This window comes from Pseudophryne corroboree, chromosome 5 (genome assembly GCF_028390025.1).
Source record: "Pseudophryne corroboree isolate aPseCor3 chromosome 5, aPseCor3.hap2, whole genome shotgun sequence".
Lineage (NCBI taxonomy): Eukaryota > Metazoa > Chordata > Amphibia > Anura > Myobatrachidae > Pseudophryne > Pseudophryne corroboree.
Window position 1 is genome coordinate 108,091,576 of NC_086448.1, and position 22,519 is coordinate 108,114,094.

General features: G+C 47.2%; 1 protein-coding gene and 1 long non-coding RNA gene across 2 annotated transcripts in view; one reads left to right on the forward strand and one right to left on the reverse strand.

Moving 5' to 3' along the window:
• Window positions 1-22,519, forward strand: part of MALRD1 (MAM and LDL receptor class A domain containing 1) — a 1,363,691-nt gene that overhangs the window by 859,815 nt on the left and 481,357 nt on the right. The window lies entirely within an intron of this gene.
• LOC134928818 (uncharacterized) lies at window positions 17,880-19,419 on the reverse strand. Its single transcript, XR_010178033.1, has 2 exons — window positions 18,557-19,419; window positions 17,880-18,078 (listed from the first exon to the last, which is right to left on the reverse strand). It is a non-coding gene; the product is annotated as an uncharacterized LOC134928818 (long non-coding RNA).

Genomic DNA, 22,519 nt, shown 5'->3' on the forward strand with positions numbered 1-22,519 from the left:
CTCGGGAGCTAAGAAGGGATTTGCTTTCAGCAAGTACCATGTCTGTTCCAAGAGGAACCGTGGCATCGGCCTTTAAGAAAGGACCTGCTCCAGCAGGGACCTTGTCTGTTCCAAGACTTACCGCGACTGCGTTTGACGGCATGGCGGTTTGAACGCCGGATCCTAAGGGAAAAGGCATTCCGGAAGAGGTCATACCTACCCTGGTCAAAGCCAGGAAGGAGGTGACCGCACAACGTTATCACCACATGTGGTAAAAATATGTTGCGTGGGTGAGGCCAGGAAGGCCCAACGAAAAAATTTCAACTAGGTCGATTTCTGCACTTCCTGCAAACAGGAGTTTCTATGAGCCTCAAATTGGGGTCCATTAAGGTTCAAGTTTCGGCCCTATAGATTTTCTTCCAGAAAGAATTGGCTTCAGTTCCTGAAGTCCAGACGTTTGTCAAGGGAGTATTGCATATACAGCCCTTGTGTGCCTCCAGTGGCACCGTGGGATCTCAACGTAGTGTTGGGATTCCTCAAATCATATTGGTTTGAACCACTCAAATCTGTGGATTTGAAATATCTCACATGGAAAGTGACCATGCTGTTGGCCCTGGCCTCGGCCAGGCGATTGTCAAAATTGGCGGCTTTGTCTTACAAAAGCCCATATTTGATTTTCCATTCGGACAGGGCAGAACTGCGGACTCGTCCCCAGTTTCTTCCTAAGGTGGTGTCAGCGTTTCACCTGAAACAACCTATTGTGGTGCCTGCGGCTACTAGGGACTTGGAGGACTCCAAGTTGCTAGACGTTGTCAGGGCCCTGAAAATATATATATATATATATATAATTCCAGGACGGCTGGAGTCAGAAAGTCTGACTTGCTGTTTATATTGTAGGCACCCAAAAAGCTGGGTGCTCCTGCTTCTAAGCAGACTATTGCTCGTTGGATTTGTAGTACAATTCAGCTTGCACATTCTGTGGCAGGCCTGCCACAGCCAAAATCTGTAAATGCCCATTCCACAAGGAAGGTGGGCTCATCTTGGGCGGCTGCCCGAGGGGTCTCGGCTTTACAACTTTGCCGAGCAGCTACTTGGTCAGGGGCAAACACGTTTGCAAAATTCTACAAATTTGATACCCTGGCTGAGGAGGACCTGGAGTTCTCTCATTCGGTGCTGCAGAGTCATCCGCACTCTCCCGCCCGTTTGGGAGCTTTGGTATAATCCCCATGGTCCTGACGGAGTCCCCAGCATCCACTAGGACGTTAGAGAAAATAAGATTTTACTTACCGATAAATCTATTTCTCATAGTCCGTAGTGGATGCTGGGCGCCCATCCCAAGTGCGGATTGTCTGCATTACTTGTACATAGTTATTGTTACAAAAAATCGGGTTATTATTGTTGTGAGCCATCTTTTATAGAGGCTACTTCATTGTTATCATACTGTTAACTGGGTTCAAATCACAAGTTGTACGGTGTGATTGGTGTGGCTGGTATGAGTCTTACCCGGGATTCAAGATCCTTCCTTATTGTGTACGCTCGTCCGGGCACTGTACCTAACTGAGGCTTGGAGGAGGGTCATAGGGGGAGGAGCCAGTACACACCATGTGATCCTAAAAGCTTGCTTTTGTGCCCTGTCTCCTGCGGAGCCGCTATTCCCCATGGTCCTGACGGAGTCCCCAGCATCCACTACGGACTATGAGAAATAGATTTATCGGTAAGTAAAATCTTATTTTCTCTTAGTCCGTAGAGGATGCTGGGCGCCCGTCCCAGTGCGTACTGTAACTGCAGTTAAAAATTGTGATTACACACAGGTTGTGTTACAGTTCTGGTCAGCATGTTGCTGCAATTGCTCATGCCGTTGGCTTGTGTTCTGTTAAATGCCACGTTCTGCGGCATGCTGGAGGTGTGAGCTGGTAAGATGCTCACCTTGGTTTAACAATAAATCCTTTCCTCGAAATGTCCGTCTCCCTGGGCACAGTTCCTTAAACTGAGGTCTGGAGGAGGGGCATAGAGGGAGGAGCCAGGTCACACCATTTGAAAGTCTTAAAGTGCCCATGTCTCCTGCGGATCCCGTCTATACCCCATGGTTCTTGATGTGACCCCAGCATCCTCTACGGACTAAGTGAAAAGGATTTAGCGGTAGGTATTAAAATCCTAATTTTTTTTTACTGTGAGGGCCAATGTGTGGTTTTTGTTTTTTTTCTGTGGGGAACGGATGGCGTGCCTTGGGAATATTAAAATATTGTTCGGTGTGCCGCAAGTAAAAAAATTTTGAAAATCACTGATATAGAGGGACGGGGAACCACGTGCAGTCTGATATTGAGGGATGGGGACCCATGCACAGTGTGAGATAGAGGGACCGGGACCCACGTGCAGTCTGATATTGAGTGACGGGGACCCATGCACAGTGTGATATTGAGGGATGGGGACCTGCATGCAGTATGATATTGAGGGACGGGGACCTGCATGCAGTATGATATTGAGGGACGGGGACCCGTACACGCTGTCATATAGAGGGACGGCTACCTGCGTGCGATATGATATTGAGGGATATGGACCTGCGCACGGTGTAAAATAGAGTTACGGGAACCAGCAAACGGTGTAATATACAGGTTTATGGATCTGCTTGCGTGTAATAACGAGAGATGGAGACCTGCGTGTGGTGTAATATAGAGGTATGGGGACCTGCAGGTGGTGTAATATAGAGGGATAGGGACCAGCATGTGGTTTAATATACTATGAATATACAGCAGTGGTGCAAGTAGAAAAAATGTCTTACGGGTACTGCAAAAAAAATGGGTGTGGCCAAATGTCACATGGGGCGTGGCCAATTAAAATGGGGGCGTGATACACATATGGGGGAGGGGCAGATACACGTATGACCCCAATAGTGTCAGATACACGTTGCACCACAGTGCTAGATATACATTGCCCCACAGTGCCAGATACATATAACCCCACAGTGCCAGATACACATTGCCCCACAGTGCCAGATACACAAATGTCCCCAGAGTGCCAGATACACAAATGTCCCCAGAGTGTCAGATACACATTGCCTCACAGTGCCAGATACACATTGCCCCACAGTGCCAGATGCACATTGCCCCACAGTGCCAGATACACAAATGTCCCCAGAGTGCCAGATACACATTGCCCCACAGTGCCAGATACACATTGCCCCACAGTGCCAGATACACAAATGTCCCCAGAGTGCCAGATACACATTGCCCCACAGTGCCAGATGCACATTGCCCCACAGTGCCAGATGCACATTGCCCCACAGTGCCAGATACACATTGCCCCACAGTGCCAGATACACATTGCTCCACAGTGCCAGATACAGAAATGCCCCCAGAGTGCCATACATTGCCTCACAGTGTCAGATACACATTGCCCCACAGTGCTAGATACACAAATGCCCCCACTGTGTCAGATATACATTGCCCCCCGTGCCAGATACAGAAATGCCCCTACAGTGCCAGATATGCCCCCAGTGCCAGATATCCTCCAGTGCCAGGTATACATGCCCCCCTGTGCCAGATATCCCCCAGTGCCAGGTATATATGCCCCCCTGTGCTAGATATGCCCCCAGTGCCAGATATCCCCCAGTGCCAGGTATACATGCCCCCCTGTGCCAGATATCCCCCAGTGCCAGGTATACATGCCCCCCCAGTGCCAGATATCCCCCAGTGCCAGGTATACATGCCCCCCCAGTGCCAGATATCCCCCAGTGCCAGGTATAACATGCCCCCCCAGTGCCAGATATCCCCCAGTGCCAGGTATAACATGCCCCCCCGTGCCAGATATCCCCCAGTGCCAGGTATACATGCCCCCCTGTGCCAGATATCCCCCAGTGCCAGGTATATATGCCTCCCTGTGCCAGATATGCCCCCAGTGCCAGGTATACATGCCCCCCTGTGCCAGATATCCCCCAGTGCCAGGTATATATGCCCCCCTGTGCCAGATATGCCCCCAGTGCCAGGTATATATGCCCCCCTGTGCCAGATATGCCCCCAGTGCCAGGTATACATGCCCCCCTGTGCCAGATATCCCCCAGTGCCAGGTATATATGCCCCCCTGTGCCAGATATGCCCCCAGTGCCAGGTATATATGCCCCCCTGTGCCAGATATGCCCCCAGTGCCAGGTATACATGCCCCCCCAGTGCCAGGTATAACATGCCCCCCTCCCCTACTCACCGCTGCCGTCGCTGTCCTCCTGTCTGTCATGTGAGGGAAGGAGAGTGCAGCCTGCGCCTCTCATTCCCCTCAGTCTTCGGCGGGTGTCTCAGTTTAATTCAGCGCCGATCCGTGAGCCAATCAGAGCTCGCGGGTGCGAGCTCTGATTGGCTCACGGATCGGCGCTGAAGTAAACTGAAACACCCACCGGAGACTGAGGGGAACGAGAGGCGCAGGCTGCACTCTCCTGCCCTCACATCAGAGGCGTGTGCGGCGGTGCGGCGTGGGGGAGGGAGGGAAGGAAGAGGAGCGGCGGCCCGTCGGTGTGGGTACGGCGTACCCACGGCTAAATTCTTACGGGTACGCCGTACCCACCCGTACCCGCCCACTTGCACCACTGATATACAGTATGAGAGAGTGGAAAGAAAACATATAGGAGTGAAGAAGCAAAAAATAAAAAGAGAAGTGGAGATACTAAAGGATGAAGAGTTAAGAAGCGGGATGTGCTGCTGTCAGTGAGGCAGGGGTGTGCTGCTGTCAGTGAGGCAGGGATGTGCTGCTGTCAGTGAGGCAGGGATGTGCTGCTGTCAGTGAGGCAGATATGTGCTGCTGTCAGTGAGGCAGGGATGTGCCGCTGCCAGTGAGGCAGGTATGTGCCGCTGTCAGTGAGGCAGGTATGTGCCACTGCCAGTAAGGCAGGTATGTGCTGCTGTCAGTGAGGCAGGGATGTGTTGCTGTCAGTGAGGCAGGTATGTGCCGCTGCCAGTGAGGCAGGGATGTGCCGCTGCCAGTGAGGCAGGGATGTGCCACTGCCAGTAAGGCAGGGATGTGCCACTGTCAGTGAGGCAGGGATGTGTTGCTGTCAGTGAGGCGGGAATGTGTTGCTGTCAGTGAGGTGGGGATGTGCTGCTGTCAGTGAGGCGGGGATGTGCCGCTGTCAGTAAGGCGGGGATGTCCCGCTGTCAGTTTGGCGGGGATGTGCCGCTGTCCGTGAGGCAGGGATGTGCTGCTGTCAGTGAGGCAGAGATATGCTGCTGCCAGTGAGGAGGAAATATCTCTGTGGATCATATTATAATTAGAGATGAGCGGGTTCGGTTTCTCTGAATCCGAACCCGCACGAACTTCATGTTTTTTTTCACGGGTCCGAGCGACTCGGATCTTCCCGCCTTGCTCGGTTAACCCGAGCGCGCCCGAACGTCATCATGACGCTGTCGGATTCTCGCGAGGCTCGGATTCTATCGCGAGACTCGGATTCTATATAAGGAGCCGCGCGTCGCCGCCATTTTCACACGTGCATTGAGATTGATAGGGAGAGGACGTGGCTGGCGTCCTCTCCGTTTAGAATAGATTAGAGAGACACTTGATTTACTAATTTTGGGGAGCATTAGGAGTACTCAGTACAGTGCAGAGTTTTGCTGATAGTGACCACCAGTTTTATTTATAATCCGTTCTCTGCCTGAAAAAAGCGATACACAGCACACAGTGACTCAGTCACATACCATATCTGTGTGCACTGCTCAGGCTCAGGCCAGTGTGCTGCATCATCTATTATCTATATATAATATTATATATATCTGATTATCTGTCTGACTGCTCAGCTCACACAGCTTATAATTGTGGGGGAGACTGGGGAGCACTACTGCAGTGCCAGTTATAGGTTATAGCAGGAGCCAGGAGTACATAATATATTATATAGTGAGTGACCACCAGACACACAGTGCAGTTTATTTAATATATCCGTTCTCTGCCTGAAAAAAGCGATACACACAGTGACTCAGTCAGTCACATACCATATCTGTGTGCACTGCTCAGGCTCAGGCCAGTGTGCTGCATCATCTATATATATTATATCTGTCTGACTGCTCAGCTCACACAGCTTATAATTGTGGGGGAGACTGGGGAGCACTACTGCAGTGCCAGTTATAGGTTATAGCAGGAGCCAGGAGTACATAATATTATATTAAAACAGTGCACACTTTTGCTGCAGGAGTGCCACTGCCAGTGTGACTAGTGACCAGTGACCTGACCACCAGTATATATAATATTAGTAGTATACTATCTCTTTATCAACCAGTCTATATATTAGCAGCAGACACAGTACAGTGCGGTAGTTCACGGCTGTGGCTACCTCTGTGTCGGCACTCGGCAGCCCGTCCATAATTGTATATACCACCTAACCGTGTTTTTTTTTTCTTTCTTTATACATACATACTAGTTACGAGTATACTATCTCTTTATCAACCAGTCTATATATTAGCAGCAGACACAGTACAGTGCGGTAGTTCACGGCTGTGGCTACCTCTGTGTCGGCACTCGGCAGCCCGTCCATAATTGTATATACCACCTAACCGTGGTTTTTTTTTCTTTCTTTATACATACATACTAGTTACGAGTATACTATCTCTTTATCAACCAGTCTATATATTAGCAGCAGACACAGTACAGTGCGGTAGTTCACGGCTGTGGCTACCTCTGTGTCGGCACTCGGCAGCCCGTCCATAATTGTATATACCACCTAACCGTGGTTTTTTTTTCTTTCTTTATACATACATACTAGTTACGAGTATACTATCTCTTTATCAACCAGTCTATATATTAGCAGCAGACACAGTACAGTGCGGTAGTTCACGGCTGTGGCTACCTCTGTGTCGGCACTCGGCAGCCCGTCCATAATTGTATATACCACCTAACCGTGGTTTTTTTTTCTTTCTTTATACATACATACTAGTTACGAGTATACTATCTCTTTATCAACCAGTCTATATATTAGCAGCAGACACAGTACAGTGCGGTAGTTCACGGCTGTGGCTACCTCTGTGTCGGCACTCGGCAGCCCGTCCATAATTGTATATACCACCTAACCGTGGTTTTTTTTTCTTTCTTTATACATACATACTAGTTACGAGTATACTATCTCTTTATCAACCAGTCTATATATTAGCAGCAGACACAGTACAGTGCGGTAGTTCACGGCTGTGGCTACCTCTGTGTCGGCACTCGGCAGCCCGTCCATAATTGTATATACCACCTAACCGTGTTTTTTTTTTCTTTCTTTATACATACATACTAGTTACGAGTATACTATCTCTTTATCAACCAGTCTATATATTAGCAGCAGACACAGTACAGTGCGGTAGTTCACGGCTGTGGCTACCTCTGTGTCGGCACTCGGCAGCCCGTCCATAATTGTATATACCACCTAACCGTGGTTTTTTTTTCTTTCTTTATACATACATACTAGTTACGAGTATACTATCTCTTTATCAACCAGTCTATATATTAGCAGCAGACACAGTACAGTGCGGTAGTTCACGGCTGTGGCTACCTCTGTGTCGGCACTCGGCAGCCCGTCCATAATTGTATATACCACCTAACCGTGGTTTTTTTTTCTTTCTTTATACATACATACTAGTTACGAGTATACTATCTCTTTATCAACCAGTCTATATATTAGCAGCAGACACAGTACAGTGCGGTAGTTCACGGCTGTGGCTACCTCTGTGTCGGCACTCGGCAGCCCGTCCATAATTGTATATACCACCTAACCGTGGTTTTTTTTTCTTTCTTTATACATACATACTAGTTACGAGTATACTATCTCTTTATCAACCAGTCTATATATTAGCAGCAGACACAGTACAGTGCGGTAGTTCACGGCTGTGGCTACCTCTGTGTCGGCACTCGGCAGCCCGTCCATAATTGTATATACCACCTAACCGTGGTTTTTTTTTCTTTCTTTATACATACATACTAGTTACGAGTATACTATCTCTTTATCAACCAGTCTATATATTAGCAGCAGACACAGTACAGTGCGGTAGTTCACGGCTGTGGCTACCTCTGTGTCGGCACTCGGCAGCCCGTCCATAATTGTATATACCACCTAACCGTGGTTTTTTTTTCTTTCTTTATACATACATACTAGTTACGAGTATACTATCTCTTTATCAACCAGTCTATATATTAGCAGCAGACACAGTACAGTGCGGTAGTTCACGGCTGTGGCTACCTCTGTGTCGGCACTCGGCAGCCCGTCCATAATTGTATATACCACCTAACCGTGGTTTTTTTTTCTTTCTTTATACATACATACTAGTTACGAGTATACTATCTCTTTATCAACCAGTCTATATATTAGCAGCAGACACAGTACAGTGCGGTAGTTCACGGCTGTGGCTACCTCTGTGTCGGCACTCGGCAGCCCGTCCATAATTGTATATACCACCTAACCGTGGTTTTTTTTTCTTTCTTTATACATACATACTAGTTACGAGTATACTATCTCTTTATCAACCAGTCTATATATTAGCAGCAGACACAGTACAGTGCGGTAGTTCACGGCTGTGGCTACCTCTGTGTCGGCACTCGGCAGCCCGTCCATAATTGTATATACCACCTAACCGTGGTTTTTTTTTCTTTCTTTATACATACATACTAGTTACGAGTATACTATCTCTTTATCAACCAGTCTATATATTAGCAGCAGACACAGTACAGTGCGGTAGTTCACGGCTGTGGCTACCTCTGTGTCGGCACTCGGCAGCCCGTCCATAATTGTATATACCACCTAACCGTGGTTTTTTTTTCTTTCTTTATACATACATACTAGTTACGAGTATACTATCTCTTTATCAACCAGTCTATATATTAGCAGCAGACACAGTACAGTGCGGTAGTTCACGGCTGTGGCTACCTCTGTGTCGGCACTCGGCAGCCCGTCCATAATTGTATATACCACCTAACCGTGGTTTTTTTTTCTTTCTTTATACATACATACTAGTTACGAGTATACTATCTCTTTATCAACCAGTCTATATATTAGCAGCAGACACAGTACAGTGCGGTAGTTCACGGCTGTGGCTACCTCTGTGTCGGCACTCGGCAGCCCGTCCATAATTGTATATACCACCTAACCGTGGTTTTTTTTTCTTTCTTTATACATACATACTAGTTACGAGTATACTATCTCTTTATCAACCAGTCTATATATTAGCAGCAGACACAGTACAGTGCGGTAGTTCACGGCTGTGGCTACCTCTGTGTCGGCACTCGGCAGCCCGTCCATAATTGTATACTAGTATCCAATCCATCCATCTCCATTGTTTACCTGAGGTGCCTTTTAGTTGTGCCTATTAAAATATGGAGAACAAAAATGTTGAGGTTCCAAAATTAGGGAAAGATCAAGATCCACTTCCACCTCGTGCTGAAGCTGCTGCCACTAGTCATGGCCGAGACGATGAAATGCCAGCAACGTCGTCTGCCAAGGCCGATGCCCAATGGCATAGTACAGAGCATGTCAAAACCAAAACACCAAATATCAGTAAAAAAAGGACTCCAAAACCTAAAATAAAATTGTCGGAGGAGAAGCGTAAACTTGCCAATATGCCATTTACCACACGGAGTGGCAAGGAACGGCTGAGGCCCTGGCCTATGTTCATGGCTAGTGGTTCAGCTTCACATGAGGATGGAAGCACTCAGCCTCTCGCTAGAAAACTGAAAAGACTCAAGCTGGCAAAAGCACCGCAAAGAACTGTGCGTTCTTTGAAATCCCAAATCCACAAGGAGAGTCCAATTGTGTCGGTTGCGATGCCTGACCTTCCCAACACTGGACGTGAAGAGCATGCGCCTTCCACCATTTGCACGCCCCCTGCAAGTGCTGGAAGGAGCACCCGCAGTCCAGTTCCTGATAGTCAGATTGAAGATGTCAGTGTTGAAGTACACCAGGATGAGGAGGATATGGGTGTTGCTGGCGCTGGGGAGGAAATTGACCAGGAGGATTCTGATGGTGAGGTGGTTTGTTTAAGTCAGGCACCCGGGGAGACACCTGTTGTCCGTGGGAGGAATATGGCCGTTGACATGCCAGGTGAAAATACCAAAAAAATCAGCTCTTCGGTGTGGAGGTATTTCACCAGAAATGCGGACAACATGTGTCAAGCCGTGTGTTCCCTTTGTCAAGCTGTAATAAGTAGGGGTAAGGACGTTAACCACCTCGGAACATCCTCCCTTATACGTCACCTGCAGCGCATTCATAATAAGTCAGTGACAAGTTCAAAAACTTTGGGTGACAGCGGAAGCAGTCCACTGACCAGTAAATCCCTTCCTCTTGTAACCAAGCTCACGCAAACCACCCCACCAACTCCCTCAGTGTCAATTTCCTCCTTCCCCAGGAATGCCAATAGTCCTGCAGGCCATGTCACTGGCAATTCTGACGAGTCCTCTCCTGCCTGGGATTCCTCCGATGCATCCTTGCGTGTAACGCCTACTGCTGCTGGCGCTGCTGTTGTTGCCGCTGGGAGTCGATGGTCATCCCAGAGGGGAAGTCGTAAGCCCACTTGTACTACTTCCAGTAAGCAATTGACTGTTCAACAGTCCTTTGCGAGGAAGATGAAATATCACAGCAGTCATCCTACTGCAAAGCGGATAACTGAGTCCTTGACAACTATGTTGGTGTTAGACGTGCGTCCGGTATCCGCCGTTAGTTCACAGGGAACTAGACAATTTATTGAGGCAGTGTGCCCCCGTTACCAAATACCATCTAGGTTCCACTTCTGTAGGCAGGCGATACCGAGAATGTACACGGACGTCAGAAAAAGACTCACCAGTGTCCTAAAAAATGCAGTTGTACCCAATGTCCACTTAACCACGGACATGTGGACAAGTGGAGCAGGGCAGGGTCAGGACTATATGACTGTGACAGCCCACTGGGTAGATGTATGGACTCCCGCCGCAAGAACAGCAGCGGCGGCACCAGTAGCAGCATCTCGCAAACGCCAACTCTTTCCTAGGCAGGCTACGCTTTGTATCACCGCTTTCCAGAATACGCACACAGCTGAAAACCTCTTACGGCAACTGAGGAAGATCATCGCGGAATGGCTTACCCCAATTGGACTCTCCTGTGGATTTGTGGCATCGGACAACGCCAGCAATATTGTGTGTGCATTAAATATGGGCAAATTCCAGCACGTCCCATGTTTTGCACAAACCTTGAATTTGGTGGTGCAGAATTTTTAAAAAAACGACAGGGGCGTGCAAGAGATGCTGTCGGTGGCCAGAAAAATTGCGGGACACTTTCGGCGTACAGGCACCACGTACAGAAGACTGGAGCACCACCAAAAACTACTGAACCTGCCCTGCCATCATCTGAAGCAAGAAGTGGTAACGAGGTGGAATTCAACCCTCTATATGCTTCAGAGGTTGGAGGAGCAGCAAAAGGCCATTCAAGCCTATACAATTGAGCACGATATAGTAGGTGGAATGCACCTGTCTCAAGTGCAGTGGAGAATGATTTCAACGTTGTGCAAGGTTCTGATGCCCTTTGAACTTGCCACACGTGAAGTCAGTTCAGACACTGCCAGCCTGAGTCAGGTCATTCCCCTCATCAGGCTTTTGCAGAAGAAGCTGGAGGCATTGAAGAAGGAGCTAAAAGGGAGCGATTCCGCTAGGCATGTGGGACTTGTGGATGCAGCCCTTAATTCGCTTAACAAGGATTCACGGGTGGTCAATCTGTTGAAATCAGAGCACTACATTTTGGCCACCGTGCTCGATCCTAGATTTAAAGCCTACCTTGGATCTCTCTTTCCGGCAGACACAGGTCTGCTGGGGTTGAAAGACCTGCTGGTGACAAAATTGTCAAGTCAAGCGGAACGCGACCTGTCAACATCTCCTCCTTCACATTCTCCCGCAACTGGGGGTGCGAGGAAAAGGCTCAGAATTCCGAGCCCACCCGCTGGCGGTGATGCAGGGCAGTCTGGAGCGACTGCTGATGCTGACATCTGGTCCGGACTGAAGGACCTGACAACGATTACGGACATGTCGTCTACTGTCACTGCATATGATTCTCTCAACATTGATAGAATGGTGGAGGATTATATGAGTGACCGCATCCAAGTAGGCACGTCACACAGTCCGTACTTATACTGGCAGGAAAAAGAGGCAATTTGGAGGCCCTTGCACAAACTGGCTTTATTCTACCTAAGTTGCCCTCCCACAAGTGTGTACTCCGAAAGAGTGTTTAGTGCCGCCGCTCACCTTGTCAGCAATCGGCGTACGAGGTTACATCCAGAAAATGTGGAGAAGATGATGTTCATTAAAATGAATTATAATCAATTCCTCCGCGGAGACATTGACCAGCAGCAATTGCCTCCACAAAGTACACAGGGAGCTGAGATGGTGGATTCCAGTGGGGACGAATTGATAATCTGTGAGGAGGGGGATGTACACGGTGATATATCGGAGGGTGAAGATGAGGTGGACATCTTGCCTCTGTAGAGCCAGTTTGTGCAAGGAGAGATTAATTGCTTCTTTTTTGGGGGGGGTCCAAACCAACCCGTCATATCAGTCACAGTCGTGTGGCAGACCCTGTCACTGAAATGATGGGTTGGTTAAAGTGTGCATGTCCTGTTTTGTTTATACAACATAAGGGTGGGTGGGAGGGCCCAAGGACAATTCCATCTTGCACCTCTTTTTTCTTTTCTTTTTCTTTGCATCATGTGCTGATTGGGGAGGGTTTTTTGGAAGGGACATCCTGCGTGACACTGCAGTGCCACTCCTAGATGGGCCCGGTGTTTGTGTCGGCCACTAGGGTCGCTAATCTTACTCACACAGTCAGCTACCTCATTGCGCCTCTTTTTTTCTTTGCGTCATGTGCTGTTTGGGGAGGGTTTTTTGGAAGGGACATCCTGCGTGACACTGCAGTGCCACTCCTAGATGGGCCCGGTGTTTGTGTCGGCCACTAGGGTCGCTAATCTTACTCACACAGTCAGCTACCTCATTGCGCCTCTTTTTTTCTTTGCGTCATGTGCTGTTTGGGGAGGGTTTTTTGGAAGGGACATCCTGCGTGACACTGCAGTGCCACTCCTAGATGGGCCCGGTGTTTGTGTCGGCCACTAGGGTCGCTAATCTTACTCACACAGCTACCTCATTGCGCCTCTTTTTTTCTTTGCGTCATGTGCTGTTTGGGGAGGGTTTTTTGGAAGGGACATCCTGCGTGACACTGCAGTGCCACTCCTAGATGGGCCCGGTGTTTGTGTCGGCCACTAGGGTCGCTAATCTTACTCACACAGTCAGCTACCTCATTGCGCCTCTTTTTTTCTTTGCGTCATGTGCTGTTTGGGGAGGGTTTTTTGGAAGGGACATCCTGCGTGACACTGCAGTGCCACTCCTAGATGGGCCCGGTGTTTGTGTCGGCCACTAGGGTCGCTAATCTTACTCACACAGCTACCTCATTGCGCCTCTTTTTTTCTTTGCGTCATGTGCTGTTTGGGGAGGGTTTTTTGGAAGGGACATCCTGCGTGACACTGCAGTGCCACTCCTAGATGGGCCCGGTGTTTGTGTCGGCCACTAGGGTCGCTAATCTTACTCACACAGCTACCTCATTGCGCCTCTTTTTTTCTTTGCGTCATGTGCTGTTTGGGGAGGGTTTTTTGGAAGGGACATCCTGCGTGACACTGCAGTGCCACTCCTAGATGGGCCCGGTGTTTGTGTCGGCCACTAGGGTCGCTTATCTTACTCACACAGCGACCTCGGTGCAAATTTTAGGACTAAAAATAATATTGTGAGGTGTGAGGTATTCAGAATAGACTGAAAATGAGTGTAAATTATGGTTTTTGAGGTTAATAATACTTTGGGATCAAAATGACCCCCAAATTCTATGATTTAAGCTGTTTTTTAGTGTTTTTTGAAAAAAACACCCGAATCCAAAACACACCCGAATCCGACAAAAAAAATTCGGTGAGGTTTTGCCAAAACGCGTTCGAACCCAAAACACGGCCGCGGAACCGAACCCAAAACCAAAACACAAAACCCGAAAAATTTCAGGCGCTCATCTCTAATTATAATAATAATAGTTATTATTATACTATACACTTTGGATTTTGTGTCTCCATAGGTGGTATTACGTGATTATAATTGTGGTAAATACTATTATGAAATTGTTCACCAAATGATGTGCCTGCTACAATGCCAGTTCAGGCTTTTTTATACTTTAAAACAGGGGTGGGGAACCTTTTTTCTACCGAGGGCCATTTGGATATTTATAAAATCCTTTGGGGGCCATACAAAAATTCTCAACTTAAAAAATTACCCTGCCCCCCAGTAGGTCTACCGCTTAGAGGTACTGTGTGTGCGCGCCGGAGGCGCGCACGCGCCAAAAAAATGGGTGTGGCCAGTTAAAATGGGACGTGATACACATATGCCCCCAATAGTGCGGTGCCAGATCCACAATTGCCCCCACAGTGCCAGGTATACAAATGCCCCTCACAGTGCCAGGTATACAGATGTCCCCACAGTGCCAGGTATACAGATGCCCCAACAGTGCCAGGTATACAAATGCCCCTCACAGTGCCAGGTATACAGATGTCCCCACAGTGCCAGGTATACAGATGCCCCCACAGTGCCAGGTATACAAATGCCCCCCACAGTGCCAGGTATACAGATGCCCCCACAGTGCCAGGTATACAAATGCCCCTCACAGTGCCAGGTATACAAATGCCCCTCACAGTGCCAGGTATACAGATGTCCCCACAGTGCCAGGTATACAGATGCCCCCACAGTGCCAGGTATACAGATGCCCCCACAGTGCCAGGTCTACAAATGCCCCTCACCGTGCCAGGTATACAGATGTCCCCACAGTGCCAGGTATACAGATGCCCCCCACAGTGCCAGGTATACAAATGCCCCCCACAGTGCCAGGTATACAAATGCCCCCCACAGTGCCAGGTATACAAATGCCCCTCACAGTGCCAGGTATACAAATGCCCCTCACAGTGCCAGGTATACAGATGTCCCCACAGTGCCAGGTATACAGATGCCCCCACAGTGCCAAGTATACAAATGCCCCTACAGTGCCAGGTATACAAATGCCCCCACAGTGCCAGGTATACAAATGCCCCTCACAGTGCCAGGTACAGGTTGAGTATCCCATATCCAAATATTCCGAAATACGGAATATTCCGAAATACAGACTTTTTTGAGTGAGACTGAGATAGTGAAACCTTTGTTTTTTGATGGCTCAATGTACACAAAACTTTGTTTAATACACAAAGTTATTAAAACTATTGTATTAAATGACCTTCAGGCTGTGTGTATAAGGTGTATATGAAACATAAATTAATTGTGTGAATGTACACACACTTTGTTCAATGCACAAAGTTACCAAAAATATTGGCTAAAATTACCTTCCGGCTATGTGTATAAGGTGTATATGTAACATAAATGCATTCTGTGCTTAGATTTAGGTCCTATCACCATGATATCTCATTATGGTATGCAATTATTCCAAAATACGGAAAAATCCCTTATCCAAAATACCTCTGGTCCCAAGCATTTTGGATAAGGGAGACTCAACCTGTATACAAATGTCCCCACAGTGCCAGCTACACAGATGCCCTCCCCCCTCCCCTCCGTGCTGCTTACCGTGGGACACGGAGGAGAGCGCGGCTGTCGTGTGGGAGCGGCGGCGATAGTACTTCAAACCAGCCGCCGGTTCGAGAGCCAATCAGAGCTCGCGGACCTGCAGCCGCGGCTCCTGATTGGCTGCCGGTCCGCGAGCTCTGATTGGCTCACGGACCGGCGGCTGGTTTGAAGTACTACATACCGCCGCTCCCACTCGACAGCCGCGCTCTCCTCCGTCTCCCTGGCCTGTTCTGACAGCTGAGACACGCTGCCGCCGGACTGAGCGGCAGCGTGTCTCACTGACACAAGCTGGTGGGCCGGACCAAACGGCTTCGCGGGCCGTATACGGCCCGCGGGCCGGAGGTTCCCCACCCCTGCTTTAAAAGAAGCTTTTTTTCACTTTAATATATGTTTTTGTACTTGTTGTTATGTATTCAGTGGGTCCCGTGGCGTCACTTCCGGGATGGCAGAATGAGCATTCTGTCCCCCCATGGGGAAAGGTTTGTTGGTTTTGCCACCCGGAAGTGGAATCGCAACAATCCAGCATGTTTATGAGGTTGTTCAGGTGCAAGTGAGCACACTTCTTTTAATTTTGGGGCTATTTAAGCTATGTTTTTAAAGGGCATAGTATGGCAGACCCTTGAAGAAGGTGGTAGCACACCAAAACAGCTGTTGGGAGAGGATCTGGCTGTGTGCGTCTGCCATAGCCTATGCCTTGATATTGATTCTCAATTTGTATTGCTGATAAGTATACATTGAGAATGACTTGATTTGATGTATTTGCTTGCCCACAAGTAAATGTTGTGAATACACTTGGATGCAGAATCTGGAGTGCTGGTCTCTGCTTGCTCATTGGCCATTCTTGGAGCTGAGGAAGTGACCTGTTTGTTCACTCATGACCCTGCACCAAATTATTTATAAGAAACTGGGTGCGGTTTATTCTCTATATCTATGGGTTGGGTATGATATACCAGTGGCCGGGATGCCGGCCATCAGTATACCATCAGCGGCATCTCATGCGCCAGTATGTCGGCAGTGTGGCGAGCGCAGAGTCCCTTGCGGGCTCGGTTGCTCACTGCGCTCGCCACATGTTCTATGCCCACTCTGTGGGTGTCGTGGACATCCACAAGTGGGATGGAATAGCCCCTTTTAGCCGGCATTGTCAGCGATCGGGATTTCGGGGTCGGTATCATGACTGCCGGGATCCCGACCACCGGCAAAGTAACTACATCCGATATATTTGTACATATACAGTATATAAATATTCATGTCCCTGTTGTAGTATTTATATAGCAAGCACCACTATGGCATGGTATACAGCATTATGGGCCTGATTCTGTTTCTGACCAGTGGCGATGTTGCATGCGGTAGAGAGATGTTTTCTGTCGAAGTTGAACGACAGATAAATCCTGATGGTGTTCGTACAGAGGTGTAATACAGATTAACACACAAAGAAGTGCATAGAAAATGTGTTGGTCATTCCTGTTGTGTTACAGGGTGTTGGCTAATCAGATGCAGGTGTAGCGCAGTATGGGAATTTTGCAGGCTTGTTGCTGAAAGTGGCTTGGTGCAGAGACGCTGAATTGCTAGCATTGGAGGCCATACTCAGATGGATGATCTGTACCTAGAAGAAGGTGCAACCGATGGTGACAGCTTTGTAGTGGCAGACCCAACTGCAGCAAAAGATGCAAAGAAGACTCAGTTCCACCTGAACAGACCCCACCCCCTTTTAAGACCCCACCCCCTTTTAAGACCCCACCTCCATAAAGGCTACTTCCAGAATTTTCCCAGGCTGGTTTTCCATCCCAATCCACCCCTGCCTACACCTCACTCATCAGTGAGCACTCAGGTACACTCACACTGACCCAGGTACACTTATACCTCACTTAGCACTCAGGTACACTCACACTGACCCAGGTACACTTATACCTCACTTAGCACTCAGGTACACTCACACTGACCCAGGTACACTTATACCTCACTTAGCACTCAGGTACACTCACACTGACCCAGGTACACTTACACCTCACTTAGCACTCAGGTACACTCACACTGACCCAGGTACACTTATACCTCACTTAGCACTCAGGTACACTCACACTGACCCAGGTACACTTACACCTCACTTAGCACTCAGGTACTCTCACACTGACCCAGGTACACTTATACCTCACTTAGCACTCAGGTACACTCACACTGACCCAGGTACACTTATACCACCCTTAGCACTCAGTTACACTCACACTGACCCAGGTACACTTACACCTCACTTAGCATTCACTCAGGTACCCAGATAATACCTCTCATTTTACATTTGAAATCATTTTAGTAAACCATTGTTATTTATTTTGTTTTTGTGAAAGGCTGAGACAAAGGAAGACCTCATATCTTACACCTTGTCCTTTTCAAATGGTTGTTAGAAAGTCTGTTTATAGTCCCTTTCACAAATGATGTTCTGCTGTAGACTCCGCATTCTCAGTTCACCACATTAGGAAGAATGGATTCCTGGTGATGTTGCTGTATGATGGCACACTGTGGGTAGAGTAAAAGATACAATGAATATAAGGGTGGTTAAAAGGTGAAGGTAGAAAAGGTGTTACTAACTGACAAACAAGGTAAAAGAAAAAAATGATGGTAATATTACACAGAAGGTAAAACAGCTAAAATGTGACATGGTGCAGGTAGAAAAAAGGTGGTAGTATTAGAGAAAAGATAATACATATGGAAATTTGTATAATACAGCAGCCTAGTGTGTCCCTATAAGAGCCCTGTACAGCAGTCTCCCAGCTGGTGATATCGCTCTACCTCTACACTCTCCTGTGGGAAATTTACTAAGAATCGATTTGGGTGACATTACAAATCGCCCTTAAGCGCAGATTTTCGCTCATAATCGCTGGAACAAAAGTCACACATTTACTAAATGTCAGCTAGGGCACAGGAGACTGCTATCAGGAGGAGACAGAGGTAAAGGCAGCTGAAGAACAGAATGTCAATAAGAGCAATACCTTACCGTGACAGTCCAGAGAGTTGTCTGGAACTGGAACTCAAGATTGCAGAGGTAACAGCAGAGAGGTGTAGGATATCTCTTTGTATCTCCCAGTAGGTCCAGGAGAGGTTCAATGTTGCACAGGGATGTATAATGTGCAGTAGCCTCCACAAACAGCAGCTGGGATCACCCAGCGATGGAGAGCAGGAGGCTAGATGACTGCAGGAGGCCCAAGCAGAGTGGCAGGGAGAAACACAGAGTAGTGAAATGCCAGCCTAAAGATTCCCAAGGTGTCAGAAGGGAACCCAGTGCTCAGGAAAGGTGAAAGTATTCCCACGCACTTCTGTGACTGGCACATCTCTCCCGCCAGACTATTCACCTGCAGGTTCAGGGGTTTCAGGGTGCCCAGCTTCAATATCGATGTCATTTGAACCCTTGTAAAAAGCAGACTTTGATCTATATCGTCTATAAAGCAGAAAAATGCCCAGAGCTATGCCAGTGAACGCGATAGTGATGATGGCAATCGCTGCACAGACAGTCATCAGAAAATTGGTGTTCTCTGTCTTCAGGTTTTCTTTCAGCTCATCAAAATAGTATTTGATGTCACTTTCTGCTGGTGGTCCTTCTGGCAGTGTTTCTGCTATGCTTTCTGATGTTGGATTAAACTCTTCATAATAAATCATCGCTTCTCCATTTTCTTGGGCCAAGTCACTTTCAGTTGTTTGAACTGAAGCTCCTTTGGCACCCGTAACAAATACAATAATCAATAAAATTGACTTGAACGACAGCATCTTGAAGATACGTCTTCTTTCGCCGACAACTACCTTTCAAAAGACTGAAAGTGATACAGTCTATGACATCACCCCTCAGCCACAGCTCCATTATGATGTGTCATTGATGTCATAATGGAAGCCAGGAAGTGGCTGGGACCTTATTAGACACAATTTGTGCAGGGTAACAATTACATTTCCCTGTTGTGTATACAAATAACTGAAAAAAAATGAAATGATGTTATCACACTGGTGCTCTGACCCAGAGGAGGGAGGTCTCAGTCTGAAGCACTTTCAGTAGATGAACATAATAAACTAAATATCTTTTACATTTGCCAAGTGGTAATAAGCATTTAAGACAAAGTCACTAGTTCACCAGACAAACCTCATATAAGTGTTCATGTTACGTGTTTCAGGTACCTCCCCTTCACCAGACAAAACTGAACAGCACTGAATTGCACATGGTCTCCGTTTTATAGGGAAAACCAGCCTAGACGGTCTAATTCTAGGGATGGTAAATATTTAGGGTAGGGGTTTACTGGCCTTTTTATCTATATATATATATATATATATATATATATATATATATATATATATATATATAAATGCAAAAGCCCTCACTCGCTGACTGACTCATCACTAATTCTCTTACTTCTTGATATTTTAGGAAGGTGAAATACAATATAGGTATTCTGCAGCTGGGAAATAGGAAAACTATGTAATCAGAATTTTAATAAACCTCCCCTAAGGGGATGAAAAGGAGGTTGACATAATGACGTCATTACTGATACGTGAACTATAACGGCCAAACAGACAATTGGATCAAAATTTGGATTGCACCTCCAATGTGTAGAATTTAATAAACTACAAAAATAATCCTGTCACTTTTTACCGTATCTGCTACGGGTGCTCCTCGGGTAACGCCAAGAACTATGGATTAATATTTACTTACATTAAGACGTCTCAAATGTATATCTTTATATGCTTCTGATGAAGGTTTGAATAAACCGAAACGTAAAGCGCTAGAAGGCTTTTGTGGTCATTTAGCTTCTGAAAAGTCCGTGAGTGCCGCCTATCCCGGTTTTGTATATATATATATATATATATATATATATATATATAAATGCAAAAGCCCTCACTCGCTGACTGACTCATCACTAATTCTCTTACTTCCTGATATTTTAGGAAGGTGAAATACAATATAGGTATTCTGCAGCTGGGAAATAGGAAAACTATGTAATCAGAATTTTAATAAACCTCCCCTAAGGGGATGAAAAGGAGGTTGACATAATGACGTCATTACTGATACGTGAACTATAACGGCCAAACAGACAATTGGATCAAAATTTGGATTGCACCTCGAATGTGTAGAATTTAATAAACTACAAAAATAATCCTGTCACTTTTTACCGTATCTGCTACGGGTGCTCCTCGGGTAACGCCAAGAACTATGGATTAATATTTACTTACATTAAGACGTCTCAAATGCATATCTTTATAGATTTACCAAATTTTTAACACTCATTTAAATGTACAAGCATGAAAATCAGAAACTGCTAGTTATTAATATGGCACAATGCAGAATCTGTGGCTTGAGCAGAGGTAACTGTCACTCATCTGCAATTTTCTGCTACAGAGGGAGCCACGCTCATCTGAGGCGGCTCCATCGCAGGCGTGCACTCCCGGGGTGACTCGGCGATCCGTCCACCTAGTTACGCCGGGAGTGCACAGAGACGCTCTCCCATTCACTAGAATGAGAGAAAAAAGAGAGATGCAGTAAAGGAAGGTATGAGAGAAATAGTAAATAAGGAATGTGGGCAAGGAATGAAGATGAAAAGAGTAAGGCACATTAGACAGTAAAAGGGTGATCAAGGTACTGTTTGTTAGAGAGAAAAGAAATACTCATTCTGTGTGAGAGAATAAAAATGAAGGTGAGATACAGTAGAGAAAAGAAAGAAAGATGAAAGAAATGAGAATAAAGTATAAAAACTAATGGGAAAGGTGAGGCTTCAGAGAGCAAAGATAGTAAAGAAAAGGGGGGCACAGGGACTTGTGTGCGTTGTGATAAAAAGGGATGGGGGACCCACGTGTGGTGTGCTATAGAGGATGGGGAACTGCACACAGTGTGGTATATAGGGATGACGATCTGCGTGCAATATGATATAGAGGGACGGGGACCTGTGACGGTGTGATATAGAGGGACAGGGACCTGCTTGTGATATGATATAGTGTGTACATGCGGTATGATACAGAGGGACGGCTATCTTCTTGCGATATGATATAGCGGGATGGGGACCTGCACACAATGTGATATTGAGGGACGACGACCTACGTGCAATATGATATAGAGCAGGCTTTTATCAACCAGTGTGCCGTGACCAGTTGAAAGGTGTGCCGCGGAGCCAGAGCAGCTTCCTGCACCTTCAGAGTGAACTGTCGGCCCGGGCTCTTCTTAGAGGATCAGTCGTGCTCTGGCCGTGACCTATGCCTTGAAGACGCGGCAGTGTGATATCGCAGGTCACGGCCGCTGCGTCTCACCACCCAGCCAGCCCACCCGCCTGCATACACAGCTTTCCTTGCCCACCCACATCCACACCTGCCCGCCCGCCTACTGCTCAGTATTCACAGCACTCCACTATGAACCACTCCCGCCACTGAGGGATAGGGAGGAGGACAGCTGAATTGTAGGGGCTAATATTTGTTATTTTATTTCTCCTTTGGGGAACATTAAGATTTCAACAGGATTTATGTGGGGAAAATAAGGATTTATGGGGGGGGGGAACAATGTGAATAATTCATCATGTGGGGAGCAATATGATTTATGTGGAGAGCAATGTGATTGTTTTTTCTGTGTAGGCCAATGTATTTGTGGAATTTTTTTTACTGTGAGGTCCAATGTGTGTTTTTGTTTTTGTTTTTCTGTGGGGAACGGATGGCGTGCCTTGGGAATATTAAAATATTGTTCGGTGTGCCGCGAGTAAAAAAAGGTTGAAAATCACTGATATAGAGGGACGGGGACCCACGTGCAGTATGATATTGAGGGACGGGGACCCATGCACAGTGTGATATTGAGGGATGGGGACCTGCATGCAGTATGATATTGAGGGACGGGGACCCGTACACGCTGTGATATAGAGGGACGGCTACCTGTGTGGAATATGATATTGAGGGATATGGACCTGCGCACAGTGTAAAATAGAGTTACGGGAACCAGCAA